This window comes from Rhipicephalus microplus, chromosome X, assembly GCF_043290135.1.
Source record: "Rhipicephalus microplus isolate Deutch F79 chromosome X, USDA_Rmic, whole genome shotgun sequence".
In the NCBI taxonomy this organism is placed as follows: Eukaryota; Metazoa; Arthropoda; class Arachnida; order Ixodida; family Ixodidae; genus Rhipicephalus; species Rhipicephalus microplus.
In genome coordinates this window covers 128,648,012-128,664,376 of record NC_134710.1, presented here as the reverse complement: position 1 = coordinate 128,664,376, position 16,365 = coordinate 128,648,012, and the positions used below count along the sequence as shown (strand labels likewise).

Genomic DNA, 16,365 nt, shown 5'->3' with positions numbered 1-16,365 from the left:
CAGGGGGAGGAGGAGGAGGAAAGGAAGGTTAGCCAGTCTTCAGACCTGCTGGCTACCCTCTGCTCGGGAAAGGGGTGTACTGCAGAGAGAGAGAGCAAGAGAATGAATCGAGAGAAAGGTGGGGAGGTCAACCAAAATTGTAGCATCCGGTTTGCTAACTTGTACTAAGGAAGGGTGGGGGGGGGGGGGCGGAGGGAGATTGACGGTAAGTTTCGATTATGTCATATAAGCGAGATCTGCGCACATAATATGTGTAAAACCTAAAAATGACAACAGAAATCATTTTTGACGTGTGCCCGTGTGACTTGGGTGAGGATAAATGTGGCTTTAGGGGGTCAAGTGCCCCTTTTGTAATCCCTGCCGATGCCCGTTCGAGTAAGAGGCGTCTTTGTCCCCGATAACATCTAGTACAACACGCCAGTCCGCTCTTGTTTTACGTTGCGGACTTGGAACGTCGTTGTCGGGAGGAATCAGGACGGTCATGTTTTTTCTTGTGTTAAACAGTGTCTTGCTGCAATTCTCCTAGTACAACACATGAGTAGCGTAGCCAGAATGTTTTTTTTTTTTTATGGCGGAGCGGGAGAGGGTGATTAACCTTGCTTAATGTATCTTCGTGTGTGTGTTTTCGTTTGTATGTACATGTCTATATATACAAGTACATCATAAAAATTATTTAGGAGGGAGCAAGGTGGTGTGAACTTCTCCCCACCTCGCGGCTCTACGCCTGTGCAACACATTGATATGGTTCCAATATTACCATTCTGAACACTCGAGTTCGAAATCGCGTGCAAGACACGGCGCTACTGCACCGAACTATCTTGGTTGCGTGTATAGGCACCCATCGTAGTCGTCGTATTCTCGCATGCCTCGCATAGCTATATTGCAACGCGACCCTCATGCCATACGACCCGATTATCTACATGCGCAATCCGTGCCTATAAGGTACAATGTAGCGACCATGGAGGATCATGTTGGTGGGCTGTGTGGCCGAGGCCGCCTGGGAGGCTCGGATTGCCTCGCGATCGTCCTCCTCTGAGATGTATCATGTTCCGCGTGCGGTAGCGGCCCTTCGAAGCAAAGGAGCCCTGGCGCAAGCTAAGTATAAACTATACCTCGCGCCGTATTATATGCGCAGTGGAGCGGAGGCATTCAGCACGGCCGCCGGTTGACACGTTTCTTTTTTTCTTTGCATTTTTACATTTCTTCTTGACCTTTCTTTTTTTGTGCTAGTTTTATGAGCGAATGGCAGGTGTGTCACAATCTCACCAGAATGCGGCTATTAAATGCGAAGCATTTGTTAGCAAACTTTGGCGACTTTGAGCGTGTCTGTCTGTCTGTCTGTCTGTCTGTCTGTCTGTCTGTCCGTCCGTCCGTCCGTCCGTCTGTCTGTCTGTCTGTCTGTCTGTCTGTCTGTCTATCTATCTATCTATCTATCTATCTATCTATCTATCTATCTATCTATCTATCTATCTATCTATCTATCTATCTATCTATCTATCTATCTATCTATCTATCTATCTATCTATCTATCTATCTATCTATCTATCTATCTATCTATCTTGTGGCTACGCCCTTGTAGTTCTCTCGACAGCTTGCTTGGTATACAAGCAAGCTGTGTTGCTTGAACAAACACGGTTCACAGGTCATGACGCCAATTACGTCACTCGCGCATCGTGTACATCATTATGCAATTTCCACCAATCACGTGTGACAGCTGTCCGTATAACACAGCCCGTGGTATACGGGTATCAGTATCATCCCAGGGACGAAGAGAACACAGTAAAGGTTAACGCGACACTGTTTAAAGAACCCATATTGCAGCAAATCTGGTGGTCGATGTGCGAAAACTCCTCGTTGTGTTTAGGATAAATGTTCGACGACTGAAAGCTTGATCGTAGGTCTACTGTGGGAGAACTTTAAATAGTCCAGCTTGGTTGTAACTTCTTCAGTGTACGAGGCGTATGGTCGATGGAGCAAAAAGCGTGCATTGGTTTCTTATAAAGGGCGTCCTCAGAGCGGCCTGCTGTCACATTTGAGCATTTTTCTCAAACAAAAGGTGCATTGGTGTGTAAGTCGCCATGCATATTGATAGAGAACGGGGCTCTATCACGCGCCGTTGCGTGATCTCACTTATGACGACTCACAACATCGTCAGTTCCTTGAATAAAGTGTCACTCGCAAGCTCGCTTCAGTTTCTTTAAGCTTGTTTTATTAATTTTCATAGCTTATATTAGAGGATGACAAAGATAAACGAACAAACGTGTTTCGTGCAGAAAGTTTATAAGTAAACAATGAACGGCTCCATGTATCCAACGATGAACTGAATGCTCCTGTGCAACTTTGCATTTTCACCACGATTTCATACTAGCATCTTTTTTTTTTCGCGATGCAGCCCGACCATTCGCGTTGTAAAGTGTGATGGTTGGTTGGTTGGTTGGTTGGTCGGTCGGTCGGTCGGTCGGTCGGTCGGTCGGTCGGTCGGTCGGTCGGTCGGTCGGTCGGTCGGTCGGTCGGTCGGTCGGTCGGTCGGTCGGTCGGTCGGTCGGTTCCTCAACACCTTGGCGCAACCCACCTAGGGGGATAGGCCATGAATGGGACGGTGCCTTGCTTTTTAAATTAATTCACTTCTTGAAAGAGAGGGTTGGATTAATTAGGTAATATAGGTAATAATAAAAAAGTGTCACATTTCAAAAAAAAGAACCTTGAAAAGAAAACATATAAACATACAAAAAAGAGAAAAAATATATAGATAAATCAACTGAAGTTACCTAGTTTTTTTTTAGAATTCCATTCTTTTAGATTCTCGTAAGAAATTTGTAACAGCGGTAAAAACGCTCCTGTGGCTGAATCCAAATGCGACTGCGCCAAATGAAAGAATCACCGGAAGTGTCAAGTTTAAGCCCAACTTTCGTAGGGGTTCTTCTAGTAGATTTTCCCTTTCAGTTTTCAATTTTCGGCATGACAAAAAGAAGTGCTCCAAAGATTCCCTCTCATTACAATAAAGGCACAAAGGTGAGTGTGCCAGACCCGACCTGTGAAGGTAAAAGTTCAATGAGGGGACTCGACAACGCAGCCTGGTAATTACTATTTCTTCCTTCCTTGATGAACACCACTTGTTCTTCCAAGGGAACTTTAGCTGTGTGAAGTCTGATACAAACAAAGGGGATTTTTCAAAGTTATTGGCCGTTGTGCGTTTTTCAAAGCGTGCTGCTGTTATATATTCAGAAGTAGGCAAAATAGGTAAAACAGGACAATCAAGGGAAGATACAGCTAGTGCATCTGCATGCTCATTTAGAGTGATCATGTGCATTCGCTTTCTACGTCGTTTTCTTTTTCCTTCGCGTATTCTTTTTGCTTTCCTCGACGTTGCATTGTAGAGCGAAAAACGAGGACTTGAATGTGGTAAAGTAACTACTATGTGAGTGTTTCATCGTATACAGGAAGTTACACAAACTGCGGCTTCTAAGAATGAGAAGCAAGGCTGAAAAAGGGAGAAGAAGGCACTGCCCATATAAGTAGCCAAAGTCCTACTACTTCTAGCGAGAAGTAGCTAGAAGTAGCATGGATTGAAGTAGCCGGGGGTAAAGGCGCACGGTTGAAGGAAGTCAGTGCGCACGTGGCATGGCCTTTAAACGTCACAGTGTGGTCGACGTACCCCGTGGTATGCATGCATCTCAATTTACACAAAAACGTCGATCCGCCTCGTGACAAAAGGCTGGCTATATCAATTCCCGCTGTGCTGGGATCTGTCAATCTATTTTCTTTCGAGTTAACTTAATTTGATACGTTAACTTGCTTATACCGATTCGTCTTACGTATCGTACGGACAGGCAGGTTTCCTCGTTGGGTAGGAGAAGCACTTGCGCACTTAGAACATTTGAAGTGCATGCATTTAAGCTTAATGATCGGGATCACTGCCAAAGCGGGAACACGTAGGAAAGTGTGGATCGTTCTATGATCAGTCAGTGTGGATTTTATATTTTATTTTATTGTAAACTTACGTACAAAAAGCGGATGGAAGACTAAATACAGGAGCCCTTCCAAAATGGTGGAAATGGGGGCCCGCGAAGTTTGTCGCGTTCGTGTATGACGCACTATATACTTCTCTTCCTTCCTTCCTTTCTAATTGCGCAAATGTCCCTTTCAAAGCAAGTGTTAACTTTATTACAGGTAGCGGCGGCCCCCGGAACTTCCAGAACGCCATACCGGAACGCTGCTTCCGCGCTGAATCATCATGGCGTCCTTCATGTTCTTTCCAGCGTTCGTCAAACGGCGCTGGAAAGAACATGAAGGTGGGACCGTCCCGCGATCATGGCAACACGGCATAGCAATTCGATATTCTCGAAGTCGGATATTTTCCGATATGTGGAATTTTTTAAACATCGACCTTACACGTGTTGCGGAAGACAGTCCACTAACTCGAAATATTGCAACGAAGCGCCCCCAGCAAGTGTGCTGTATCCAAATTACTTTCATTTTATAGTGATAGCAATTATATGAACACTCTCAGCTGGATTATGCCGCCGGCCTCGGCGTTGACGTGGGCGTCGCCGTCAGTCTCCGTATATGTATGTGTATCTATATATATCTGAAAACGCAAGAACAAAAAAAACAAAAAAACGTCTTTGCACACGGAATCGAACTTGGAACCTCAGAAACGTGCGTACGAGACAATATAACCCATGAGCCACGGAGGAGTACGTCCATCAAGGTGTAAATGGCAAGCTGTTTCTATCTATCGCTTGTCGCTGGTGACGGGCATCTCGGGGGTGGGGGACTATCATGTTTTCAGCATTACCAGCAAGATGGGGCAATGAGCGCGCGTCGACACATCGTCACGACGCGGTGGCGCGCGCTCTCATCTCCCACGCGTGCTTTGCCCCGCGTAGGAGGGGTTGGATGCTTAGTCTGGCGCTCTTACTTCATGGTAGAAAGGATCGTGCGCCTGGCCCTTGGCTTTCCCCGGGCCGATTCTGTTGTAATTACCGGGCGCACAAAGGTCACTGCAATCGTTGCACAGTCTCCATTCACGAAAAAAAGCGTGCTTTTCAGACACAGCGAAGTAACAACTGAGACGCTTATTCGCGTTCATCTGTACTTGTGAGTACGTCTCGTGTGCTATTTGCGCGTGAGAAACGAGGGGCACGTTACGTACGATCTGCTTTCCATTCTGTGCGTGACCTTCCAATTTGTTGGCAAAACTGCGACTTTTTTTATTATTGTCGGTAGATCACATTCATATGCTTCAATTCAGCTGACACTAGGCATGCAATAAGGCGTGGCTTATGGTCAAGTCACCCTGCTTTAAGACTCGGGGGGACCAGAGTACAAACGCAAGCCACGGCGAGATTTCGTTGTTGGTTAATACTCCTTTGTTGCTCGCCAGCTGGAGGTGAGGATGGTGTTTCGATGAGTGCATCATGTTTTTTTTCCCCCGCGGTGGAGTTTTTTCTTTTTGTTGAGAACCCCAGCTTTCCAGCTAGAATAATATAACGGCAACATTCGGCTTTCATCGAACCATCCGAATATATATATATATATATATATATATATATATATATATATATATATATATATATATATATATATATATATGTGTGTGTGTGTGTGTGTGTGTGTGTGTGTGTGTGTGTGTGTGTGTGTATCACGTAGATTATAAAAAGTTTGTCTTCGGTTGCCGTGAACAAATAGGAAAAGGTTATATACGCTTCTAAATAACTGTTTCTACAATCGCAACCTCGACAAATGAGCAGCTTTTTAGAAGCCTACATACACCTTTTCCTACTATATATGGTCATTCTTATTCAGTTAGCATCGACGCTGTGCGGTCGTGGGCCGGGCTTTCGTCATCTCTTCTAGATTCAGCTCAGCGGTCCGCGCATCCGGGAGAAGGTGACGTGTTCGCGTGCGACTCCGTCGTGGCGGCGGCCGTGACGATTGCCTCACCGCCGTCTCGACGGTCGCGCCCGTGCAGCATGGCTGTTCTGCCGCCAAAGCCGTGAAATCCCGGAACACCCTCCGCATTCCTCGCTCTCCTAGGCGCATCGCGTTGGAACTCGGCCGATTAGATAAGCGAATGCTCAGAAAAGGGGAAGGGGGGCGGGGGGGGGCTAGCGTTACTGCGTTCGAGCTGCATATCTGCCGCCTTGTCTGTGTGTACGCACTGTGGACGAGTATTAGCTGTGCGCACTCGAGGCGTTTTCACAGTGCGGCACTTGACATCGAGAGTGTGCGCTGAGTACGCGGTCAAAAACCAAATCACAGCTCGCAGTAGAACGCAACGCCCTGCGTGCAGTGACTCACGGTACTCGGCTGCTGACCTGAAAGGCACGGGTTCGGCCCCGGCCGGGGCGGTCGCATTTCACTGGAGGCGAATGGCTACAGGTCTATGTACGACAGATATTAAAGTGCACGATAAAGAAACCCAGGTAGGCGAAATTCAATCCGGAGACACGTGATATGGCTTGCCTCACAATCACGTGGTGGTTTCGACCCGTAAAATACCACATTTTCACTATTATACAGCTCAACGCCCGCTGCAGAATTGATTGATTGATTGATTGATTGATTTGTGGGGTTTAACGTCCCAAAACCACCATATGATTATGAGAGACGCCGTAGTGGAGGGCTCCGGAAATTCCGACCACCTGGGGTTCTTTAACGTGCACCCAAATCTGAGCACACGGGCCTCGACATTTCCGCCTACATCGGAAATGCAGCCGCCGCAGCCGGGATTCGAACCCGCGACGTGCGGGTTAGCAGCCGAGTACCTTAGCCACTAGACCACCGCGGCGGGGCGCCCGCTGCAGAAGACTTGTGCAGTGCAGTGCCCTGAACACGACGAACGTGCCTAGCACCACATCGATTATATTCGTAACACGCAAGGTGCATGCATGCGTGCAGAAGGAGAGAGAACAGGCGCGTGCGCTTATTCGCGCGAGTGGCCGGTAGGCAGTGGCGTGGGCGAGTTGTCACCTGCAAAACCTTGCGCCTGGCGTAGATTTAACCGATAAAATTTTTAATGCCAATGCTATTACAAAACACAGAATGTGAGGTATGAACGAGTTCAAGAAGCTTAGGTATGCGTTATAATCTGAACTAAGACTCTAGTAATACCATCTGGGGTTTTCCTTCGCAAAACCCCGAGATATGCACACCATAGTGGAGGGCTCCGGAAATTTCGATCGCCTGGTGTTCTTTAACGGGCTCTGCTGTTTCAGAGTGCACGGGCATTTAGCGCTTCTCTTCTATTGAAATGCGGCCGCTTCGGCCGGGATTCAGACCTGCGATATGCGGGTCGAGGACAGTGAGCACTATAGACCACCGTGACGGGTGTCTGATAAACATATAGTCGTCCCAGAACCATTGCTTTGCACTATAAACGATTAAGATGTACCCTGCAGTCCTGCTAACGAGAGACCACTTGCTGATGTGTTTCATTTTAGTTTTAAGCGATATATGAAGTCTGACATTCGAAAGCAACACTGCGACTTGAGGAAGATCACAGTGGAGGTTTGCGGGTTAATCTCAGGCGCAGGGTTAATAGTAATGTCTGGAGTTTTGCGCCTGAAAACCACGATATGGTTATGAGAGACGCCGCAGTGAATAGCTTCGACAATTTCGACCATCTAGTGTTCTTTAACATGCACTGATACGGCACAATACATGGGCCTAGGGTTTCTTCAGATTGTGAAGCCAACCTGGAGGACCTCAGCTATCCGGAAAATTTTGACCACGAAAATTTAATGGCATACTCGCGTTTCTATGTTCGCGCCATGCATCTTATGTGTTACCGCTGTGACCTGAAATTATTAAACTCTACGCTTTCGCATGACTTAGAGAACTCCCGAAGGACATTCAGCCTGGATTTTATTTGCTGAAAACTTGGCGGTTGTGGGCTTACTTGAAACGCTGTTTTCGCGAGTCGTATCGAGGGGGAGTAAGGTTCCGAATATCCTGACCCCCCTCGTATTCTTTAAGGAAGGAAAATAGGAGGAAAAGAACGGCAGGGAGGTTGACCAGCCTATAGGCAGCCGGTTTGCTACCCTACACATGAGAGGGGAATGGGGGAGATGAAAGTTAGAGCGGAGAGAGGGAAAAGAAATAAACAGAGCACATTGAGCAGCACACTCAGTCGTAGTCAAGTCTTGTCTTTCATGGTGTCTGACATTGCTATTACAGCCGCTTGTTCAAGTCCGTGTCGCGCAGGAATTTCAACACTGCTTTTGTCGCCTTCTGTTGCAATGTCTAACGTTCACCACTAAGAAAACGACCTTTCAGGATCACCTATAGGCTGACCAATCCCCTATCCCCCCCCCCCCCCAGCTCTTATCCAGAGGAATTTTCTATCAGACTCAGCTGAACAAGAGCCTTTCATCTTTCTATAGCGTTCATCAAACTGTCGGAACGGCCCCACGGAAGTTGCATACCGCGACAGCGGAAGCACACATTAGGCATTAAATGTTTGCAGAGGCGGAAATTTGTCGGGTTCAATGTTTCACGTCGTCATTTCTACACGTTGTCATAGAGACCACTTTTTATTCCACCACCAGGAAATATTTCAAAAAAGCCGTACAGAAAGTGTCCTTCTCCTACGTTTGTTTTGTGCAGTTGGTAAAGCGTGTTACTTCGTATTTTCTGTGTTCGCGTAACTAAAAAAAAATGTACCTAGTGGCTTATGCGTAAACATGATGAAGTTCACCGTAAAATAGCTACAGTGGACGAATTTCACTTTCGGGTTGACTTGAGCGAATGTACAAGGGACGGTGTGAGTATTTTTTAACACGAAAGTGATTTATGCCGGGGTCCACCGCGGCTCCGCTGACGTATTTCCGTCACGGTAGTGGCATTGAAAAGGAGGAGGAATAAATGAGGAAGGACAGGGAGGTTAGCCAGTTCTCAGACCGGCTGGCTACCCTGTAGCATTGAAAAATATTTGCTTAAACACGCGGGACCAGAAATTTGATCCTCGGTCCGTGCAGCGTCCCGCGTTAAGCGACTGTCTGTAGGCTGAATCGAACCAGTATCCTCTAGATTCTCAGCGCGCGGCTCTAACCACTACGCCACAGAGCGTGCATAGTTAGGAGAGCTAACTGCAAGTTACTTGTATACACCCTACACTGTTTGGCAATTCTCAGAGCTTCGAAACTTTAGAGCTTTTTCATTATCATTGGCGAGATGACGCGACAGACTCACGTTGGGCGCACTCTAAAGGTCGTCGGCTCCACGAAGCTCCGCCTGCATGGTAGAGTGTCCATGGTGCGTGGTGTCTCCTGCGCGCGGTTATCAGACTTGAATTCCAGAGAGAACGAAGGTCACTTCGCACGCTTCCACGGCCGCGTTTACGGAAGGAGCCCGCCGCTGACACCCGACCCAGGAAGAAATGTGACATTTGTTCGAGCTTGTCCTGTGTATACTTGTGCACTCGTTCCGTGCGTCTTTCTTTCTGTTTGAACAGCGCGCTTTCAATGTCGAGCTGTGACAGTTAGACCGCGCTTGTCTTATATATTGTATGCTAATTTCGTGCGTGTTTTCCGCTTGAGGTGAGCGCTGCAAGTTTCGAGCTGCTTACCGTCGCTAATGTGACTTTGAAATTTGTTGCTTTTGCTGAAACAATGCACAATGAATGCTCAACTACCTCTCTAAAAACATGGGTCACTTTCGTGTTTTACCGATTCCTATGTTGGGGGATCAACCACGGTTTTTTTTTTTCTTCATAAAGATTCGTTCTACAGGACATAGGGATGGACGAATGGGTGGTAAATTTTCTCGTTATATATGCTGTTGCTATTGAAGGGTGGACCATTTCTTATGCCCGAACTCACAATTTTTTTATATAATCATAAACAGAAACCTCCGTTGGAGCGCACATGTGCCTCAGGTGAAACAGCGCCTGTCAGCCATCTCTCAGTTAAAGTTCCTTTGTGCAAAAACCTGGGGCGTGTTAGTAGACGCCATGCTGGAACTGAGCAGATCACTGTTTCTCAAACTCGAAGAAAGTGAATAAAACGTTGCAAAACGAAACACTGATAGGCAGAAGCAGAGACATTGAAGACAGGGTACCACAGTTGTCGGGAAAAGGGTCGTTAGCCATTTCGATTCAAAAAAGGACTTCATGAAAGTCGCTCTCCGTCATAAATGACACAGCAGAGTGGCATTCCGCCTTAGTTTAGTAGGCGTCTGAATACCTAAAGTGTTCGGACAGTCGTGGTGCTGGTTGCCCAGTCTACTTGCTGTATTCCAAGTAAATGTAGTGGTTTCTTGTGCGACCAGTCGAAGTTGGCTAGCAACATTGGCCCCCTATAGGGGTATTGTCTTGACAATGTAACCTTGAAGAGATGATCGAGCAACGATGTCGGCGTGTTCATTGCTTGTCCCGAGGCAGTGACTTGACAGTCACTTAAATGTCACATGGTGTCCTTTCTCGAATGAAGGGTGCAGAATAGACCTAACCTTGAAGACTAACTGTTCGTATGGTCCGTGACTGCAGGGCTGACAGCAAGCATTGAAGAGCTGCCTTCGATTACTGGACTGACCGTCGTTGCAGCTGTTTGCTCTTGACCACCTGAAATGCTGCGCGAAGAGCAGCAAGTTTTGCAACCGTCTGTGTCGTCAGGTGGTCTGTGGTAATAGCCTTCACTGGAACGACCAGTGCTCTAAACGAGCACTGGAGAGTAGTTGATCCATCAGCATAGATATTACGCACTTGATAAGAGTACTCGTGCAAAAAAATCGGAGGTAGCTGCTTCAGCACTGGTGATGAGAGCTGAGTTTTTTTTTTTTATTCCCGGAACGCTGAAGTGCACTTCAGGTCAAATGAAACACTCCGGATGGATCGCTGGCTTAGAAGCCTGACGGAAAGTGGGCGGCATATTTTGAAATCGTGGCACCATACGGCGTCCGTGATCTTTCTGAAGGCAGCGTTGCAAATGGTGGCAATGAGCCCCCCCCCCCCCAAAAAAAATAAAAAATACGTGTAATGAGCTCTCAAGGCTTCCACCGCAATGTACGTTTGTAGAGGTTGGTCCCGTACAATAGAAATAGTCGGATCAGTCGGCGCCCATTTTGGCAAGTCATGGCATACTCTGAGAGCCTGAACCTGTACAGTGTGTAGAGTGCGAATATATGTCTGGCAAGTATTAGTGCGGGTACCCTGTATCGAAAAAACAAAAGTGCTTGAGAGTGATGCTTGTTGGACAAGCTGGTACGTATACTTAGACTCGAAGAAAGCTGCTAAAATGTCGAAAAGGAAAAACTGAAAGGAAGAAGCAGAGACAGTGAACACAGGGGTGGCTCCGTGTTCAGCCTAGGGTTACGCGGTAAAATTGACAGATAAAAGAATGAAACAGCGGTTTTCATTTTCTATTCATTTCTTAAACGTAACGTCGCAAAATTAACAATGTAGATGTTAAAGAATAGTGCATATCAGTTTACAATAAGGGATTGTTTTGCTGTATAGTCTCCTTCTGAATATAACTATGTCAGACAGACAGATGCAAAACTTTATTATGGCTCCGAGGGACACTGCATCTCAAGGCGGTAGAGCAAGCGGGCTGATCCTCATCGCCGCGTCGTGGGCCCTGTGGACACCACTGAGTTGATGTAAAAAATCTGAGCTCCTGAGCACCGAACTTCATTGCTCTTCGGTTGTGCATGAGTCTGAAAAAAATCATGAAGCCCGTAATCAACAGCTATCCAAGCAGCCCTGGAAGCGCCGCAGACTTGCCTAATTGAACGTAATACTCTATGGGCATCGCATCGCATCGCATCTTGAAAATAATCTTTTGTGGACATATAACGTACAATTTTCTAGGAGCATAACGAATTGACGTCGAAAGATGCTTTTTGTTCGTCTATAAGCACACTCACTCATAAGTTAATCATCGCAAACAGGGTGTTACGGGAATCACCGTAAGACTTCGCATTTAGTAAGTATATATATATGTTCAAGTTAGAAGCTTGAAATATGTAGTTCGCTTATTTTACTTTTTTGCTTGACATGCTAACCTTTTTAAACGTTGGATGGTTAATTGTGGTTCGTCGTTGGCACACATGCGCGCTCCTCTTTTTCTCTTTTTTTGGTCTCGCATAGCTCATATTGTCGACTTTAGAGTCAATGGTGGGGCAGTTTTTACACATTATAATCTTAAAAGCATCGTCAGTGATGCCTTTCAAGAACCTTTACCATTGGGGTGGTCTCAGCTTCGTATGCCGGTGGATGACGATTCGCACCAGCGGATATTGATCGATGCATCACGAGACGATGGTCATGTAACGACGATATATATATATATATATATATATATATATATATATATATATATATATATATATATATATATATATATATATATATATATATATATATATATATATATATATATATATATATATATATATATATATAGTTATATATATATGCATATAATACCGTGAACAGACTGATCTGTTCGTGTGTCCTCTTTGTGGTGTCCCTTAAGAGTTTCGCGCAATTATTTTCCGGCAACGATGAGTGAATGGTCGCCCAGCGACTTCGGCGGGCAATTTCGGTTGCATGCAGGGCGCAGAGTTCGCAAATCTAGCGAACTGTATTGATTCGTCATGGTAATTTCAATTGCAGTGGGGCTGGCTTGCACGTGTTGGCCGGTGAAAACTTTAAAATTAAACAAAAATATTATATGCATATTTCCTGGCTCCAATGTGTCGAGAACGTTAGTACCGCATGCCAAGGAAACGAGAAGTGTCCCTATTGTGATGCCTTAAAATCATGTCATTATACTGCCTTGAATGTTTTTAAAGTTCAACCGTAGCATTCCTATAGTGGTTCAAAGTTCTTTTAGCAAGCGCAACATAATATATATATATATATATATATATATATATATATATATATATATATATATATATATATATACATATATATATATATGTATATATATATATATATATATATATATATATATATATATATATATATATATATATATATATATATATATATATATATATATATAACTCATCCCCTGATGAAGGGAGGTCCCTTCCCGAAACTGTTGGGAAATAAATATATTTATCCTTGTTGACAACGCTCCCGTTGTGCCATATCCCATACCTTCACGAAGACTAACTGGCCCATTGAATTATTACTCCCACTATATATATATATATATATATATATATATATATATATATATATATATATATATATATATATATATATATATATATATATATATATATATATATATATATATATATATATATCACTTATTTGAAACCACGGTTCGCTTCGCGCTTTTTTTTTTTTTGCTTCTTGTGCCTTCTCTCGTACATAAGAAGTGGCGGCATATGACAGCTTAAACGGCAGCCGACGTGAACACGGGACGCGAGATGCGAATGGAAATGGCATGAGTGGGAACAAGACGATGTTTACCGCTTGTTCGTTCGCGGGAATCCGAGACCATTCTGCAATCGATCTTCTGATCTGTCAGATTTGCGCATCGACACTGGCCCATGCAGACTCTGACTATATGCACGGCAGCGTCTTGTACGTATAGTGCATAAAAATAAGCGTTCTATCATAGCTTTTTAAGAGATTATAGCGCGCTTACGGACGCGTCCCAAGCGAGGAGCAAGTCTCGCTGTACATCTGTGGCAGGCATGCTATCAGTGGCTGAAAACGCCGTGAAGTGTGACGGGCACCGTGGTCGCGGGTTTAGTTTAGTTGAGCTGCGAACCAACCGACCACCCCGTCAGCCTCGTGGCAGCAAGACGTTGAATAGGTGAAACCGGGAGGTTAACTAGAGACCGCGCCTTAGTGGAGTACTGGCACAAATGTGAGAAAATTTCGTAGAACACTGTGGATATATTTGAACTACCACTACCTCAAAACACATACACAATTACGTTTTCAATATCGAGGGGTGTGGTTTCTCTTTGACGCGCCAACACAGTCTGACATAGGTCTCAGACACATGGACACAGTAATTCTAGTCATATAAGTAACAGCTCTGTCATCTGCGGTCAACTTCACGCAGTGCACATAAACAGCGATAAGTGATCACGTAAACAAAGATAAGTGCTCAGGCCGTCTTGAAGAGCTATGTTGGTTCATGCTATGCCGGAAAATAATGGCGCGAAACTTGAGAGGGACACCACAAAGAAGATGCACGAACAGACTGATCTGTTCGTGTGTCCTCTTTGTGGTGTCCCTTAAGAGTTTCGCGCAATCATTTTCCGGCAATGATGAGTGAATGGTCGCCCAGCGGCTTCGGCGGGCAACTTCGGTTGCATGCAGGACGCAGAGTTCGCAAATCTAGCGAACTGCATTGATTCGTCATGGTAATGTCAATTGCAGTGGGGCTGGCTTGCACGTGTTGGCCGGCGAAAACTTTAAAATTAAACAAAAATATTATATGCATATTTCCTGGCTCCAATGTGTCGAGAACGTTAATACCGCATGCCAAGGAAACGATAAGTGTCCCTATTGTGATGCCTTAAAATCATGTCATTATACTGCCTTGAATGTTTTGAAAGTTCAACCGTAGCATTCCTATAGTGGTTCAAAGTTCTTTTAGCAAGCGCAACATAAACGCTATCTTGTCTGCGTCCTTCTGCCCCGCCCCGCCGCGGTGGTCTAGTGGCTAAGGTACTCGGCTGCTGACCCGCAGGTCGCGAGTTCAAATCCCGGCTGCGGCGGCTGCATTTCCGATGGAGGCCGAAATGTCGTAGGCCCGTGTGCTCAGATTTGGGTGCACGCTAAAGAACCCCAGGCGGTCAAAATTTCCGGAGCCCTCCACTACGGCGTCTCTCATAATCATATGGTGGTTTTGGGACGTTAAACCCCACAAATCAATCAATCAATCAATCAGTCCTTCTGCCCCCAAGTGTGACATCACTGCATCAATATTTCAGGCCTACCGATGTATTGGCTACTGTCGCTATCGTTCAGCCAGTCAGGCAATCATCAATAAACCGCCGATAAGCGGCCTGTTTGGCCAGGTTGTACACAACACGCACAACAATATACAAACTTTTGTTCGTTTTTTTTCGTCTTCACACTGGAGAAGGCATGAACCAGTTAACTTTTTGGGAAAGACCAGAGCGTTATTCCACGTGACGGGTGAGGTTATATATACTGAACAGAATTAACGTTTAAGCTATTCAGTTCATTTCGACACTCAACAAGACCCGACTATATACAATCTATATATTTGGTTCGGCAGAATTGAAAGAAAACTGCGATTTCTGCGGACGGGGACAAACACCAACGAAAAGTACGATGCTAATTTCACGTGGAAAAGTTTATCGCGCACGAAGCTTCTGAGAGACAGGGCCCCATGCGTTGCCTAGAGCCAGGCCATCAATTGTAGGAGACATAATCATAGTCATCATACTCCCTCCCGAAAAAGAAGTGCATGTTGCCGAAAGATACAAATAAATATTAAAGGAGCACGTTTAATGACGACAGGAAGGCACGCTGCTTCAATGTTCTTTTTTTCTCTCTCTGCGACAAGCTTCATTCGCTTCATTCCGAAACATGTATGCATACTTCCCGCTTGAAGTAAAGTTATCGAGTTGAAAGTCAGCGCTCGCCCTCGTCGTTTTCTCTCTTCCTTTTTTTTTTCCGCCTAAGGAAGTCGCACTGCATTCTTTGAATTGTGCCGACTGTCTGGCACATGTATTACGTATACCTCGATACACGTCCGTGCAGCACCCACACGGCCAGTCGGAACCATCGAAGGCACACGTTCTTCTGTGGCCGCAGGCGGCGGATGGTGCACGTGTGCTTGCCTGGGGCACCTCCAAACGAAAGTGGCTGCGGCCAAGGATCCGACGCGATAAAACGATGCCGGGCGCAGAATTTCCAAGCGGGCATGTAGTACGTACCTACATTGGGGTGGCATCTTCTATACGAGCGGTACTCTGCCTCCCTCTTTTAATCGAAGCAAGGCTGCCAGGCCATGTCGTGATCAACGTGTCGTCAGATTGCGCGAAGCGGTGGCGTGAATGATTTCGGAATTGCCGGAAATGTAGATGGGCAAGCGGAAGAGACGCGTGTAAGTTGGTGATGATGATGATGATGATGATCCTTGTTATTCTGGCGCACACCCACAAAAGGGGATCGGCCAAGAATCGGGCGGCAGGATCTTTAAGTAAAAGGCTTATGGTTTTACAAACAAAATAATTTTGGACTTGTAGCGATACGGGGCTCTCGTGACGCCATTAGCGCCACCGTTAACGATACCCGGGGGTCCACCACAGAAAAAAAGAGATTCTCCCCCCCCCCCCTATTTGAGCCCATTTATGATTCCCAGATGTTTGTATGTGCGACGGGACAAGAAAAACGCATATGAGAGAAAGAAA

The 16,365-nt window shown here is 45.7% G+C and overlaps 1 long non-coding RNA gene across 1 annotated transcript; it reads right to left on the bottom strand.

Moving 5' to 3' along the window:
- Positions 1–11,147: 11,147 nt before the first annotated feature.
- On the bottom strand, positions 11,148–16,059 carry LOC142776978 (uncharacterized). The gene is made up of 3 exons (XR_012887888.1): positions 15,889–16,059; positions 15,693–15,817; positions 11,148–11,658 (listed from the first exon to the last, which is right to left on the bottom strand). It is a non-coding gene; the product is annotated as an uncharacterized LOC142776978 (long non-coding RNA).
- Positions 16,060–16,365: the final 306 nt, after the last annotated feature.